The 15,636-nt window shown below is 43.1% G+C and overlaps 1 protein-coding gene across 3 annotated transcripts in view; it reads right to left on the bottom strand.

The window, feature by feature from the left end:
* Positions 1 to 15,636, bottom strand: part of SYT1 (synaptotagmin 1) — a 642,856-nt gene that overhangs the window by 412,908 nt on the left and 214,312 nt on the right. For all 3 annotated transcript variants that reach the window (XM_083182614.1, XM_083182615.1, XM_083182619.1), the window contains one exon: positions 8,144 to 8,192. The gene's annotated coding sequence lies outside the window, so the exon portion shown is untranslated. The remainder of the gene's footprint in view (positions 1 to 8,143; positions 8,193 to 15,636) is intronic.

Below are 15,636 nucleotides of genomic sequence, written 5' to 3'. Positions count from 1 at the left end.
AGGCCTTTTCTCTCACAGAGTGCAACTAAGCTTATCATCCACTCACTGGTCATCTCACGGCTCGACTACTGCAATGCTTTCCTCACTGGCCACGCTCGATCCTAACTGGCTCCTCTTCAATCTGTCCTCAACACTGCAGCCAGGCTTATCTTCCTCTCCCGCCGCTCTAATTCTGTCACTTCTCTTCAACAATATCTGCACTGGCTCCCATTCCCCTACAGAATCCTCTTCAAACACCTCACAATCACATACAGGGCCATCTCTAATTCCATTGCTCCATATATATCTAACCTCCTCTCCATTCATACACCCTCCCGCCCTCTATGGTCGGCTAATGACTGTCATCTCTCCTCCACCCTGATCACTGCTTCCCATGCTAGAGTACAGGACTTTGCCCGTGCTGCACCCCTTCAGTGGAACGCACTCCCTCGCTCCATTAGACTCTCCCTGACCTTGCAATGCTTCAAACGGGCACTGAAAACTCACCTATTCATCAAAGCATACCCTTCCACTGCATAAACTAGTCCTGCATAAACTAGCTGGTTCTCCGACCCCTTGCCTGTTTACATCCTACTATCTAGCCACCACCCACTTGCTTGCACCTCTTGTAATCTGTCTGTCTCCCCTTCCTACTAGATTGTAAGATCCTCCGATCAGGGCCCTCTTCCCTCCTGTTGTCAAAGCCCTCTTCACATTTCACTCACAGCTCTCCTATACTCAAACACTCAGTGACCATCTTCGTCCGCATACTCATCTCCATCATTGGCCTCAAGCCTCTTATAGTATGTTGATTGAGTCCTCACTACTTATATTTAAGCTGAAATGTGTATTGAACTGTGGCGCTCTTTATTTGTACTCTATTTTTGTTATTTATTCAATGTTATGCCAAGTTTTGTCTCCCTGTACTGTCCCTTTGTATGGCGCTGCAAAATAATAATATATTATATTATTATTATAATATATTATATAATAATAATAATAATAATAATAATAATTTGGAGTGTAATGTAATATTCAGTTGGCGACTGGTACCTTTTTGCAGGAGGGGGGCTGTCGCTGGTCACGATGCCAGCACCCCCCTGCCCTGCCACCGCTCCTACTGGTGCTCTCGTGTTCCTGGCACCTGTTATATGATGACAGGAGCCGGGATTGGCGCATGCGCAGTACCAACCTCTGTACTGTGCATGCGGCCAGCTTCTACAGGCTGTTTCGGCAGATTTTATGGGATGCCACACGGCAGCCCATAGAGAGGTGTCCCTGAGGGAGGAAACACCTCCCAATAGGACTGCCTTGGTGACTTGCAGGTTGAACTTCCAATAGGAAGTCTCTGCCAGTCATAGTGAAGCCAGAGCAGTCTCAAAGGCTGCATCTGACTTCACTACAGTGGTGGATTTTACCTGGGGGAGGGCAGCAGCCCTGCAGCCCATAGGTAAAAACCGCCACTGGTAATGTTAAATAAAATGTTTAGAAACAATTATATTTTTACATTGCTGTGTGCTCTAAAGTTGCTTCTTTCTAGTATTTGATTAGACAGTTTTCTGCTTGTATAATACTAGTCACAGTTGCAGTCCCTCTAACATGATCATTCATGCACTTTAAAATGCACCACTCCTGAATATCCCTTTGCTTTCTCACTGCCGTAACAAGGGTATATTATATCATTTAAGAAATTGATATTTGTAAGAGTTCATTCATGGCTGTCCACCTGCCTTTCCATTTATTTGTTCTGACCTCCACAACCTACAGAGACTCAATGGTACATCAGTTTTATAACAGTATTTGACCTGGAAACATATACTTGTAACATATATGCTGTTCTCTTCAAGTGGGATAATTAATTTAGTGATGTACTAGTCTACTGCAGTAGAAATATAAGACCAGAGAAGTGCGGAGAACTTTTTGTTTTTGTCTTGTAAATATTGCAGCTTTAAAAATATGGGTACAATTGCATAAATTCCCGAACTGCCAGTACCTCACACTCTACTACAGTACAATATACGGGGTAATTCTGATTGATTCGCTAGGGTGCACAGTAGCATCCATTTGCAGACCAGGGGAATCCAGCCACATCTTTTGATGGTCGCCGACCATCGAAAGATGTGAAAGGTGTACGCACGCATATGTATGGTTGCTCTAAACAACCTTACATATGCGCACACTGGGAAGGAAATGGATGGGCAGCTGGCACACCCATGTCATGGCCTCATTAGCATGAGAACGCCCAGTGTTCTCATGGGAATGGCCATGAAATGCTGGGCTTTCCCATATGCTAAGGGGGCCACCTCACACCCCTCTCCGACCCCCTCCCCCCCCGCCCGCTGGCCTTGGTGCATGCACCGGCTATCAGTCTGTTTGCCTTGGGTTCACGCACACTACATATGCACATGCGCAGAAATGCGCAGTCCAAAAACATCTGTCTCCGTGAGAATGGACTAGAATAAGGGCCATTGGCCCTTGTCTATAATAACCGCAACTGTCATCTGTCCTGTTCTCACTAATATACAGAAACTACACAAGCTCAGAACACTAAACACATTCTGTGAAAATGACAATGATCTGATTGGCTACATGTTACACTACTTCTGCCTACTTAGGAACTGGGGACATACCGTGAAGTATAATTGCAATAAGGTTAGCTGACTATAGTAACAAAAATATTACAAGTTGTGGATAAAAGATTGTTACGTTCAGAAGAGTGAATACAACTCTTCCATTGTGGTATGTCCTTTTTCAGGACATTACATAAAATAACAAATAGCCAGTGTATTTTAGTTGATACATTGTTCCTACTAAAATGGAGCACAATGTCTTATATTTACTGTATAAAGCTTCTAATTAACTGAAGGATTCTGTAAACTGCTTCTGCAGATATATTGTGCCTGAGGGACAAATGCTGTTATATGATAAAGTGCCTGTGGATGCTGATTAACTCATGGCATATAAATAAGCTACGCATTTATTGGGAAATACTTACTGTCTGTATTATGTTATTATGGAAAACAGCAGATCCAGTTTTAACACTATTGCACAGTGATTAGTAACCCTGTAACTTAGTGGATCTCCCAAACCAATGTTTAAAAATTGTTTCAATATATGCAAAATGTCATAAAACTATAATAGAAAACCCACATGGAAAACATATTTCCATGCATGATAACTCTTACACATAATACATATAGTTCCCTAGAGAAATTGGATGTCAGCTAACCAAACTGTTTCCCTCGATATGAAACTAGGTCAAATGAAAGGTAGAAGAGGTGACTTATAAAAGGTTTAAGCACAATGTAGGTTGGAAATAGAATAAGAACACAGAACTATTGAATATATATTAATGATATTCAGGGAGGATTCAACCCCTGAGGCTATGAACAATTATAGTTGGAGACACACACACAAAGATTTAGGGAAAAGTTAGTCCTTTAGAATGTAAGCTTTCACGAGCAGGGTCCTCTTGCTTCATGTGCTTTTCCTCCTGTTACTTAAACCACCTTCAAATGAAACCTAATTTCATGGGATTTCTTCCACCATGATACTTATTTCAGCGCTGTTTGTTGATGCAGCTATGATTATGTACCTTGTACTTGCCCTTTATTGTCTTCAACTGTAAAGGGGCATACACACTTGGCGATTTCACCCAATTTCTAAGCAATCTGACTAGATATGGAATATGGAATAAAATTCAGAGGAGTGAGAAACAGCAAGACTGCCATCACCAGAACTACAGCTAGCTACCACTGGAGCAGCATGGGGAAGATACTACAGATAGTAGAACCCATTGTACAGGGACAGTCTATTAGTAAGAGTAGCAATCCCCACCACAGTGTCATTTTAATACTGATTCCCACAGTATGGATGATTGGTATCACTGCTGACTCATATTCATGAAAAGAAAAGGTAATACCTAAGTCCTTGCCAGATGAAGTAGATAGAAACAGGCAATAACAGCATATATTCAACTTGAACTTAAAACTTGCTACTAAGTTCCAGTTTCAAGATTCTTGAGATACAAAAAGTAATTCAATAAAAAACATTTTTTACAGTACACAAATTTTAGACTGAACCATGTGTTTGTCCGAATAGAAGTCTCACTGTGCTATATACACAGAGATAGTATACTGATAGTATACTGCTATTGGAATTGATTGCCTGTAATGGTCCCTACATTTATGGCATCAATATTCTTTTTCTTAACCTCAATAATAATATTTCTTACGAAGTTACCAATTATATTGGTCGTCTTGTGGTTGAGGGTCTCACCTCCTCATCTGTGTCATCTGGTCTTAAAAGACAGAAGCAGTAAACTCACATCTGACCACTAACCACCAAAAACTATGGTTAAGTTTAGAACTTGGTTTAGATCCGTTTAGTACATTTTTTCCATAACATTCATCCTTTGTCCATTATCAGCAGAAAATATATGTAAAATGTATGTCTATTGGAAAAAGCTGCAGAAGTGCAGGATTTGGCAGCCTCTCCTATAGCAGTAAGAGATGACATGCATTTTTAAATCCTGGCTTGAATTTTCTTTTCTCAGTCAGGTGGTGTGCTTCCAGCTGGGACTCTGCCATAATGCTGGTCAGGACAGATAACGCCATGAAAAAACCCAGTGTGTGTATCTATTACTGCACATAGATGTACTGAAGAGTTTAATGCAGTCATTATAGCACAGTTTATATCCTGCATTACAAATTTAGTAACTACTGCTTGTTGGACCAGATTAGCACATGGCAGCATATAGTAAACTTGACGTAGTGAGACGAATTTAAAGGGCAGTTGTTCATAATCTTTCACAGTGAAAACCCCCCCACTAATAACACATTAAAGTTCAAATTCAAATTGCAGATTTCTTTCTTTCAAAAAGAAATACTGTACATCTTAAAACCAGAGAGACCACTCAGCCATGCACACATGTGTTACTATCTAATCTACTGCTTACAAACCTATGCAGTTTATAGGGCAAGTCAAATGACCTTCATTTTGGGACAAGTGTCTTCCATTTTTGAACAATGCAATTAGTAAGAGGGTTTTAAAAGGGGGGGGGGGGGGCAGCGTGACTCTAACTCGTATTATAAATGACAGACTTATGTTGGTAAATACCCTAAATACATTTTTAAAATAGATGTTCAAATGATCTTCTAATTTAAAGATGAACCCATTGATACACAACAAAAATATAATTGTTACAAAGTTGTTATGAAGTAGTAGCTATGCAAATACCTGTGTATCTATTTAAATCTCAGGTTCAGAATTTTAAAGGCAAAACAAACCACAAAACCATAGGAGCTGTCATTATACTGTAATTAGCATCATCACAATACAGAGTCCAATGGTTAGAACACTAGTGCTGGAGTCCAGACACCAGTCAACATACTAACAGTCAGTATCCCACACATAAGTAGAGGGAGGGTTAGGGTAAGCAGGGCCGTAACTAGGGGGGGGGCTGGGGGGGCACGCGCACCGGGCGCTGGAGGCAGGGGGCGCTGGAGGCAGGGGGACGCTGGTGTGACCAGCGGCAGCAGCGGGGAGCTAGCGCCGCAGCCGCTGCCACATCAAAGATGGCCGCCCGCCGCCGCCCCCTAGTCTCCCCGCTCCCCCGCTGGCTGCCCTGCTCCCGTCCCCTCACGTCTCCCCCGCTGTGTATACGGGAGAGACGTGCTGCTGCGGTGCTGCATATGCTGCTGGACCGCTAGCCAATGGCCGCTCGCGGTCCAGCAGCCACCAGTTGATTGGCTGCTGGACCGCGAACGGCCATTGGCTAGCGGTCCAGCAGCGGGAGTTAGAAATGTTAAAATCATACAGCACAGCAGCAGCACGTCTCTCCCGCGAATACAGCGGGGGAGACGTGAGGGGACGGGCAGGCAGGCACAGGCACACTGACAAGCCTGCCTGCCTGTCTGCCTCCCGCAGGCGGGGGAGGGGGGGGGGTTCTATCCCCCTTGGCAACGAGCACACTGGCATTCTATCCCCCTTGGCAACGAGCACACTGGCACAGATCAATCCCCCTCGGCAACGAGCACACTGGCACAGATCAATCCCCCTCGGCAACGAGCACAGAGGCACAGATCTATCCCCCTCGGCAACGAGCACAGAGGCACAGATCAATCCCCCTCGGCAACGAGCACAGAGGCACAGATCAATCCCCCTCGGCAACGAGCACAGAGGCACAGATCAATCCCCCTCGGCAACGAGCACACTGGCACAGATCAATCCCCCTCGGCAACGAGCACACTGGCACATATCTATCCCCCTTGGCAACGAGCAGAGGCACAGATCTATCCCCCTTGGCAACGAGCAGAGGCACAGATCTATCCCCCTCGGCAACGAGCACAGAGGCACAGATCTATCCCCCTCGGCAACAAGCAAATTCAGTCCACCTTGGCATCGGCATGAAGCCCCTGGCATTGAGCATATAGGTAAGTGGCACTTATGTGTCAAATGTGTATGGTGTGTTATACAGTATGTCATGGGCATTGCGTCGTGTTATATAGTATTACATGGGCATTGCTTAGTGTTATAAAGTATGACATGGGCATTACGGAGTATTTATTTGTAATGGGCATTGCGGTGTTATATAGTATGTCATGGGCATTGCGTAGTGTTATATAGTATGTAATGGGCATTGCAGTGTTGTATAGTATGTAATGGGCATTACGGTGTGGCTGGGGGCATGGGGGCTGGGGGCATGGCTAGAGGCTCACAGAGCCTCTGGGTCATGCCCCCATAGCGGCAAAATGGGGGCGTGGCCTCGCGGGGGGAGCAGCGATTATAGGCCACGCCCCCAAATTAGGCCACGCCCCCCGAAAATTTCGGCGCGCCTCCGGCGCGCAGCATCACTAGGGTGGGGGGGGGGGGCGGGGGGGCACCAAAAGACTGCCTTGCCCCGGGCGCCGGAAACCCTAGTTTCGGCCCTGGGGTAAGGCTGGTACAATGGGAGATTAAGGTTAGACACTAAGGGAAGGGTTAGGATTAGGCTGTGGGACCTAAGGACTAGTGTTATGCTGCTGTTAGGGAAGGTTGTGTTAGGGGAAGAATAAGGACACGGATTAGTAGATTTACTAACATGTGTCAGGATTCTGACCAGCAGGATGCCATTGTTGGTATTTTGACTGCCAGCATCTTAAATGTATTGAAATGTTGTACTATATTATTAATCATCACTGATGTTCTTCCTAAATATCTTTGGGTTATTTGTGATTAGTAGTTACAAGATCAGGGAAAACCAATATATTACACCCTGTTGCTCACCTCTTATCTATCACAAAAAAAAAAAAAGCAATAGAGGCTCCTGCTTAGGGCTGGGTGAGTGGACAAGCAGTGGTAGGTGGCTCAGAGGGATATGAATTAACAAGAAGGGCCAGGAAGGTGGAAGTTAGGCTACTGCTGAGGAGGGGTGAGGAGTGAGGTTGGCTGCTGCCGGAGTGGGTGTGAAGAGAGTAGTGGTGCCGGGTGAGGGAGGGGGACTTGGAAAAGGAAGGCAGAAGGGCTAGGAGGCACAAGTTAGGAGGCTGCTGCTGAGGAGGTGTCTGGAGTGGGTGAGCTCTGGCAGAGAGGTAGAGCTGCAGGAAGGATAAGGAGAGACACTGATCAGGGATACATTGTATGAGGGGAAAAGCCATGTAACGGATAAGTTGTGGGGGGGGGGGGGACTGCAAAGCTGTAGACACTAGCAATGTAACACTTTAGTTGGTAATATTATTCCATAGCATATGATAATAAATTCTGCAACAAATTTTTGATTAGGGCTAAAACTTTTACCTGAAAGACAACTCATTTAAATTCCTCACAGTACATGATTAAAAATATGAGGCATTTTTCCAGTAAATACATATTGTTAAAAGAAACACCAGCACGCACTGCTGTGTTTTTATTTACATTCCCTGGGAATGTATAGGTTCAAGACAAGCGCTTGGAATTATTAAAGAGGATTATGGAGATAGCAAAAAAATCAAAAGCTCCCGGAATGAAATGAAAATATATAAAGCTGCTGAATTTTCACTACTTGTTTTACATTGGAACAGAAAAGAATAGAAAAAGAAAAATAATCTTCAATGGACGTAATATGTGATATGAAAGGGATTCAATTATTTCCTTTGGTGATAAAATATTGGTTTAGTATTGTGTTTTAGAACCAAAATGTACTTACTGTGTTCTGGATTTTTTTTTTACTTTTGCGAGATTCTAAATCTTTATGTCTGTGAAAATATAAAAAAAATGATCTTAAGTTATTAAAACAGACAATAAAATCTATGTAACCAATAATACAAGTCAGGTGTTTGAGAATAGGTCACAATTACAGTATAGCCATTTCATACCAATATCCTGGAACCAACCTGGGTCACTGAACATGGGTTTCTAGCAGTGTCACAGCAGCTTGGAACCCATTCATTCCACAGACTGGACCTGCAATTATTGCTGGCTCTTCTCCTCTGCTTGCACTTCGGAGAGTACATCAAAGCTCTCGACATAGTGTTAACGGGACCCAGGTTGGATGACCCTGGTTGCACATTCACACTGCCCCTTAACGTGGGTCCTTCTGAGGAACTACCCTGCTCATTGCCTCGTTGGAATCCTGGGTCACTGGACCTGGGTTATTTTTTTGGGACCCTTTCAAACTGAGCTGCGATCCAGGTTAACCGGGCAATAATCCAGGTTTTTTTTAGTTGGTATTAATGTTAACCAGAGCTGGCCCTAGCTTAAATGATGCCCTAGGCAAGATTTTGGCTGGTGCCCCCTAGCACCGCCACTAGTTCCGCTTCTGACCATGCTCCCCTTTCCCAGCACCATCAACCCTCATCATAGCAGTAATCATTTTGGTGCTCCTACCCACAATATTTTATATAGAAACAGTGCAGACATTCGGTGCGCAGCCCAAACAGTGGTGTGTTCTTGCTGGGAAGGGGCATGGCCACCAAATAGTACCCCCAATACAAATTATACCACACAGTAGTGCAACTTTATTCACATTATATCATGCAATGGTGTCCCTTATTCACGTTACATCACACAGTAGTACCACTTTACATTATGTACATTACTCCTCACATTATTCACATTGTACCCTTAGAAAAAAATCCGGTACTTGTGAGTTATCTGGGCGTCCGATTTGGGTACTTACGATTTGCATGCGATTTGCATGCGATATCGCATGCGATATCGCATGCGATATCGCATGCGATTTACGATTTGCATGCGATTTAGCATGCGATTTGCATAAGATTTGCTATTCATTTCATTACCCCACTATCCCCAAAGTGTGTCTATCAACGTGAACCCGAAGCGTGGCGAGCGGCGGCGGTACGCGTCCTCCGACCTTTTCATGCCCTACTATCCACTAGGGCGTGGAGTGAGAATAGAATAGTGTGGCGAGCGCAGCGAGCCACCGAGCCCGAAGCGTGGCGAGCGCAGCGAGCCCCGCGAGGGGACGCGGACACCTGTGAAGCCCGCAAGGGCACGCGGATACCTGTGAAGGTGTCCGCGTCCCCTCGCGGGGCTCGCTGCGCTCGCCACGCTTCGGGCTCGGTGGCTCGCTGCGCTCGCCACACTATTCTATTCTCACTCCACGCCCTAGTGGATAGTAGGGCATGAAAAGGTCGGAGGACACGTACCGCCGCCCCTCGCGGGCTCGCTGCGCTCGCCACGCTTCGGGTTCACGTTGATAGACACACTTTGGGGATAGTGGGGTAATGAAATGAATAGCAAATCTTATGCAAATCGCATGCTAAATCGCATGCAAATCGCAAATCGCATGCGATATCGCATGCGATATCGCATGCGATCTAGTACCAAAATCGGACGCCCAGATAACTCACAAGTACCAAAAATCCTAAAAAATACTGTATTTTAAGCACCTCCATGGCCACACTGCAACCCAGCACAAAGCAGTGTTTGCTGGGCAGAGGAGAAGAGCTGCAGCTGCTGCTGTCACTACTGGGCCCTTCCATCAGACTTTGGCCTGGGTAATTTGTACCCCCTACCCCTTTCTCTCAGCACCCCTGATAATACCACACAGTAATGCCCCTTACACATGACACACATTATTAATGTCCTTATAACCATAATGCCCCTTACACATTATGCCAACCTTTATTAATGCCCTTCATACAAATAATGACACACATAATGCCTCTTACACATATGTTGCACATTATTAATGCCCTTATACACATGACACAAAAAATGCCCATTACACATATGTTGCACATTATTAATGCACTTATACACATGACACACATAATGCCTGTTTCACATATGTCGCACATTATTAATGCTTTTTTATATGACACACATAATGCCCCTTACACATATGCCAAACTCTATTGCACAACCAACCCACTCGCACAGCCGCTAACACTGTGACTTCTGCCTCTGCTTGGATACAGCTGTTTCCTCATACATCTTGCCTCAATAGGCCATGCAGCTCCTGCCAGTTCTGCTAACGTTGGGTGCATTTTTTGCTGAAAATTCATCTTATTTACATTGTTATGTGACCAGGACAAACAAGGAGCTTCCGATGATTAAAATGATATGTGGCATGCCTATATTCTGTGTGTGACTGTGGCTGTACCTGCATACGGAATGCTACATTACAGTGATGTCCATGAATACACTATTTCATATGCAGATACAGCCTCACTCACACACAGAATATAGGCATGCTGCATATCATGTTAATCAGCAGAAGATGCTGATGCCCCTAGGCATTCCAAATGCCCTAGGCAATTGCCTAGTTTGCCTATGCCTAAGGCCGGCTCTGATGTTAACCCATTATAAATGAGTAAGACAACCCTTATATGTACATCGAGTACCCACATGCAAACAATCCTCCACTGTTACAGCATATTTTACAGGATTAGTTAGCTAGAATAAAAATATATAAACACCAGTATACCCATACAGCTTGCTCTGCAGCTATTTAGATCCTACAGCTTTTATTTATATACCACAATATCCATATATCCCCCTTGTTATAATTTGTATTCTCTGTAATCACTTCTTGTAGCATTATACACCTTTCAATAATTTATGCCCAACTGTTGTCCTTAAACAATTATACTATATGTATCCTTCCTGTAGCAATTTACCTCCTCCTAATCCCATTACAATATCCCTCTCTAGCCTTTGACCACCATATATAACTATTCCCTGTAGCCATTTGTCATTTATCTCCCTTGAAGCATTATCCCACCAATGCATGAGATACTGCTCACGGAAATCTGATCAGCCCCTCTGACCACAATATATTAATTACAGTGTACAGATGAACTCTGCACTCCTAGGAGAAGATAATCAAATGTACTAAAACATTAACCAAGTGTGTTGAAAATTACATTAAAACAACTTTATATTGTTTAATTTCTATGTAACAAGGGCCATCTGCCAAACTGAAAACCGCAAGAGATCAATTATTCTGAATTATTATTGCATACATTTTTCACATTCATATCCACAGAGTAGGAACCCTTTAAGGAAACAGTGGGTCCAGGACAAAGACACCATATTACTGTAGTTTACAAAATAAGAGGTGGCATGTCTTAAAAGAAAAGGGTACAGATGGAGAGCCTCTCAGACAGTACCGGGGCTCGCCAGATAGCCCCTGCTGGCGAGATGGCGCTCCTTCTGATTTGGACGCACGAGCGTCCCACGCGCATGTGCATCCCAGTTTCAGGGCGGTGGGGGACGCAAACCCTGCCGTCTCTGCTTCAGGGAGACATACAGGTGGTGCAGGGTGGTGGGATCGGGCAGCGGGGACCGGCAGGGAGCTCCGTAGTAAGGGGACAAACGTGTTTCCCCATCTGGCGGTTGGCGATCATGATAGATCTATCTTTCATGAAAACAGCAGTAGCCAATTTGTTCTTCAGCAGCCATATTGGTCTTCTGTAGTTAAAATCAAATGTACTAGAGTAGTAGAGTTTACAGAAAAGAGGTTCACGTGCTCAGTATCCTGTGTAGAGAAAATACTGAGACCTCGCTTTTTATTGGTTGACAACTGCCAATTTATTGGGGGGGGGGGGGGGGCTTGCGATGCCTGCTAGAAGGCTTTTAATGTGTGAATAACCGTAATAAAAGTAGAACAATTGTGAAGCTTTACCAGCACATTTATCTATCTTCTCCATGAATTGCACCAAATACAGAATGTATCATTTGCTGGTTTCCTTTTTCTGAAATTCATTAGGAGACATACATTGAATGAGTTTAATAAAGTTTCCAAACTGTATTGAGTGTTTTATAATGACCATTCCCTATACAAAGACCGTGAGAACATACCCCTTGCATGCTCTTTATTAATGAAAGAGCAAGCAGAGAGGCCTAAAGTATCTCTCTGTTATATCAGGAACAATCCTAGTTCTTGTGCTAAAATATCTACTCTCTTTGAAGCAATTAGTTTGCTGAATAACATAATATTGTATGTTGTATTCTTGATTGCTACTACTAGTTCTAATAGTTTAAGACACCCCATTGACATTGGAACACCATTGGTCCAGACATTTTCTATTATCATTATAGGCACCCACGCCATTATAATCAGTGTTTAACACAAGACATTAGTAATTACCCACAGCTGTTTCATTATAACAATGTTGTGAAATAAACATTATTGTTATAATCAAGGGGAGGTTTATTTGGGATTGCAGGAAAATAATAGAAAAAATACTGTACAGCTATACTAATTAAATAGAATTGCCCAAAAAACTAAAATTTCTTAAACAAAAAAGGCTTTTTTTACAGTTTGATTATTTAATAAGAGACGCAGCAAGTTACTCTAACACTTGTTCATACAGACAAATTATTTTGGCACAAATCTCCCTAATTTCTCAGTGTTTTTACCCTGTCTTGTAAAGTGAGAACGAAATTAAACCTCTGGCGATAGTGGCCTAGTAAAAAAAAAAAAAAAAAAAATATATATATATATATATATATAAAAAAAAAAAAAAGAAGATACAAAATGTTACCGGTGTTCACCATTATTGATAGTAAAATATATACTTGCATGTATATACTTTGCAGTTTTGAACTTATATACAACATACTGTAGAAATGATTCTAGTGTTGCTTTTAATGGCATTCATACTGTATATGTTCGGTCTTCAGCCAGCCAACTAGTTATACTGAGATGTTAATGTTACCAACCCAAAAAATGCAACTCACTAAAAAAGTTTACGCAAAATATAATATGAAAAGGTTTTCGATGTTTTCGGGAGAGTTCCTTTGGACAGATAGTCAATATTGGTCTTCAACAAGACAATTGTTTAAACCAGGGGTTTCCAATCTTTTTTGATTCACGGCACCCTAGAGAATCAGACTTTTTTTCACGGCACCCCAAGGTCAATTTTTTTTTAATTTAGATTGGGTTTATTTGCGATTCTTAGTGGCAGTTATGTGGTAAAGGGCAGGATTTGCTTCTGTTGGTACACATTCTATGATTGCCAGCTACCAGCACTGGTTTTGCTCATAAATAATTAACCATTAATAATTTGAGTTGGTCCTAGACCACCAAGCTGCGGCACCCCTGCATGTGTCCCTAGGCACCCCAGGGAGCCACGGCACCCAGTTTGGGAACCACTGGTTTAAACTAAGCTATGTACAGGACAGGGGCCCGTGGTAAAAGTTAAAAATATATTTTCAACTTTTAAGTGCTATGAAGTAGATTCATCATCTACATGAAATGCATTTAAGTGGTTAAAAAAAAAACATATAGTAGATTATTTTCCACCATGGTCTGTGGGTATCCTTTTAGGGAACCACTAGAGTATTATAGAAAAATGGGTATTTATCAAAAATTCTAAAGACACTATGGGCCTTAGTTCACTCTTTCTGACAAAATCCTTCTTAACACACGTGGGAGATATATTGCTCAGCAATATGTTACTCAGCTTCTCCTTTTCATCAGCGACCAGAGATGGTCGTTGATGAAAGGGAGCCTCTGCCGGCGGTGCCGCAGAGGTAATCAGCTGGTCGCAGAAGCAAGCTCCTGCGACCAGCGATTAGAATGGGGCTGAAAACGGGAGCGCGCACCCGGCAATTTATCGCCAGGGCACACTCCCTTCACTGGCAATATGGTAGCCAGCGACCATATTTCCAGCGATTATAGCCCATATCGCTGCCGTGTGTACACAGCTTTAGATGGACAAAACCATGTGCACTGCAGGTGGGGCAGATGTTACTTGTGCAGAGAGAATTATATTTGGGTGGGGTTTGACTTCAAAGTGAGATCTATATTACAGTGTAAAAATAAAGCAGCCAGATCAGATCTGAGGAAGCCGCTGATGCACCAGAGGCAGAGAAACGCATATGTAAGCCTCAAAAAGGTTACCAAATACCGCTGCTAATCGCAATCCATCTTGCATTGGGCTAACTGAAGAGAGACTATGTATATACTGTGGACCATAAAATACATCTATATGGCCACAGGAGACATCTATTCTCTAATGCGGGACTGGTAACTCTTTTCCATTGCCTCATATAAATTGAAAAGCCTTAATTACCAAAGCCTCATTATACTAAATATAGCCTCATAATGGTTTCTATATTGATTTTATGTTATATGTAGTCTGTCTTGTGTGTCTATTTTTATTGTGTTAGAAGTGCACTTCGATTTTATGACATTTATGGAAAATAAATAATATTGTGTTTTGAATATACAAAAATTGTGATTATTGTCCTGGGTGTAGCTGCGCCTCCTATAAACGGAAGTTGGTGATATTCACTGATTTCTACCCCCACAAACCTTATATAGTGCAGCAGATTCCATTACAGCACCTTATATAGCGCAGCAGATTCCGTTACAACGTCTTATATAGCGCAGCAGATTCCGTTACAGCACCTTATATAGTGCAAGAGAAAGGGGATGGTAGGATGCGCTAAATAGATGATATAACAATAATTATGTATAAAAAGAATTCTGGTCAGGTGTGAGAAAAGGGGATACACAATTTATTAAGCAACACAATAAAAGAAACACAATAAAAAAACCACAGTGTGGTATATAATATTAAAAATGGTTTAGGACAGAAGGTTAATAGTCACCCATTCGGATATCCTTGTGCCAGTCCTTGCGAGGAAAAACCCCAGAGGGTATCACTTGTATATTTATCTTCGGAAACGAAATTTGTAATCCAATTGATAGATACTCCTGGGAGTAAAGAGGATATTTGGGAGATTCCACACCAGGATGCCGGGCCTTTTAGGAGGTGGAGTGCCTCCAGAAGATTTTCGTATGCCTCGGATGGTGATGGTATGACAAGTGGGAATATTCCGGTGTCTTCCACAGCAAAGTTCCGGGTCTTAAGGAGGTGGCGTGCCTCCAGGAGATTCTATGTGCCACGGATAGAGGTGGTGTGACCAGTCCACTTTGTTATCCAAATAATTTAGTGATGAGCCACTTACAAGTGGGGTTCTATGGATTTTTGTAGATATAAACGCTGGCAAGGGTAGTAGCTGGCAAGGGTGAAGATAGCCAAGGGTCCTATTTAGGGTAATCACCAACGCGTTTCGCTGGCTACAGCAGCTTTTTCAAGAATCTCCTGGAGGCACGCCACCTCCTTAAGACCCGGAACTTTGCTGTGGAAGACACCGGAATATTCCCACTTGTCATACCATCACCATCCGAGGCATACGAAAATCTTCTGGAGGCACTCC

Source organism: Crinia signifera, chromosome 4 (genome assembly GCF_055691185.1).
Source record: "Crinia signifera chromosome 4, ASM5569118v1, whole genome shotgun sequence".
Classification (NCBI taxonomy): domain Eukaryota; kingdom Metazoa; phylum Chordata; class Amphibia; order Anura; family Myobatrachidae; genus Crinia; species Crinia signifera.
Note: the sequence above shows the minus strand (reverse complement) of the source record. Positions and strands in the feature narration are given on the sequence as shown.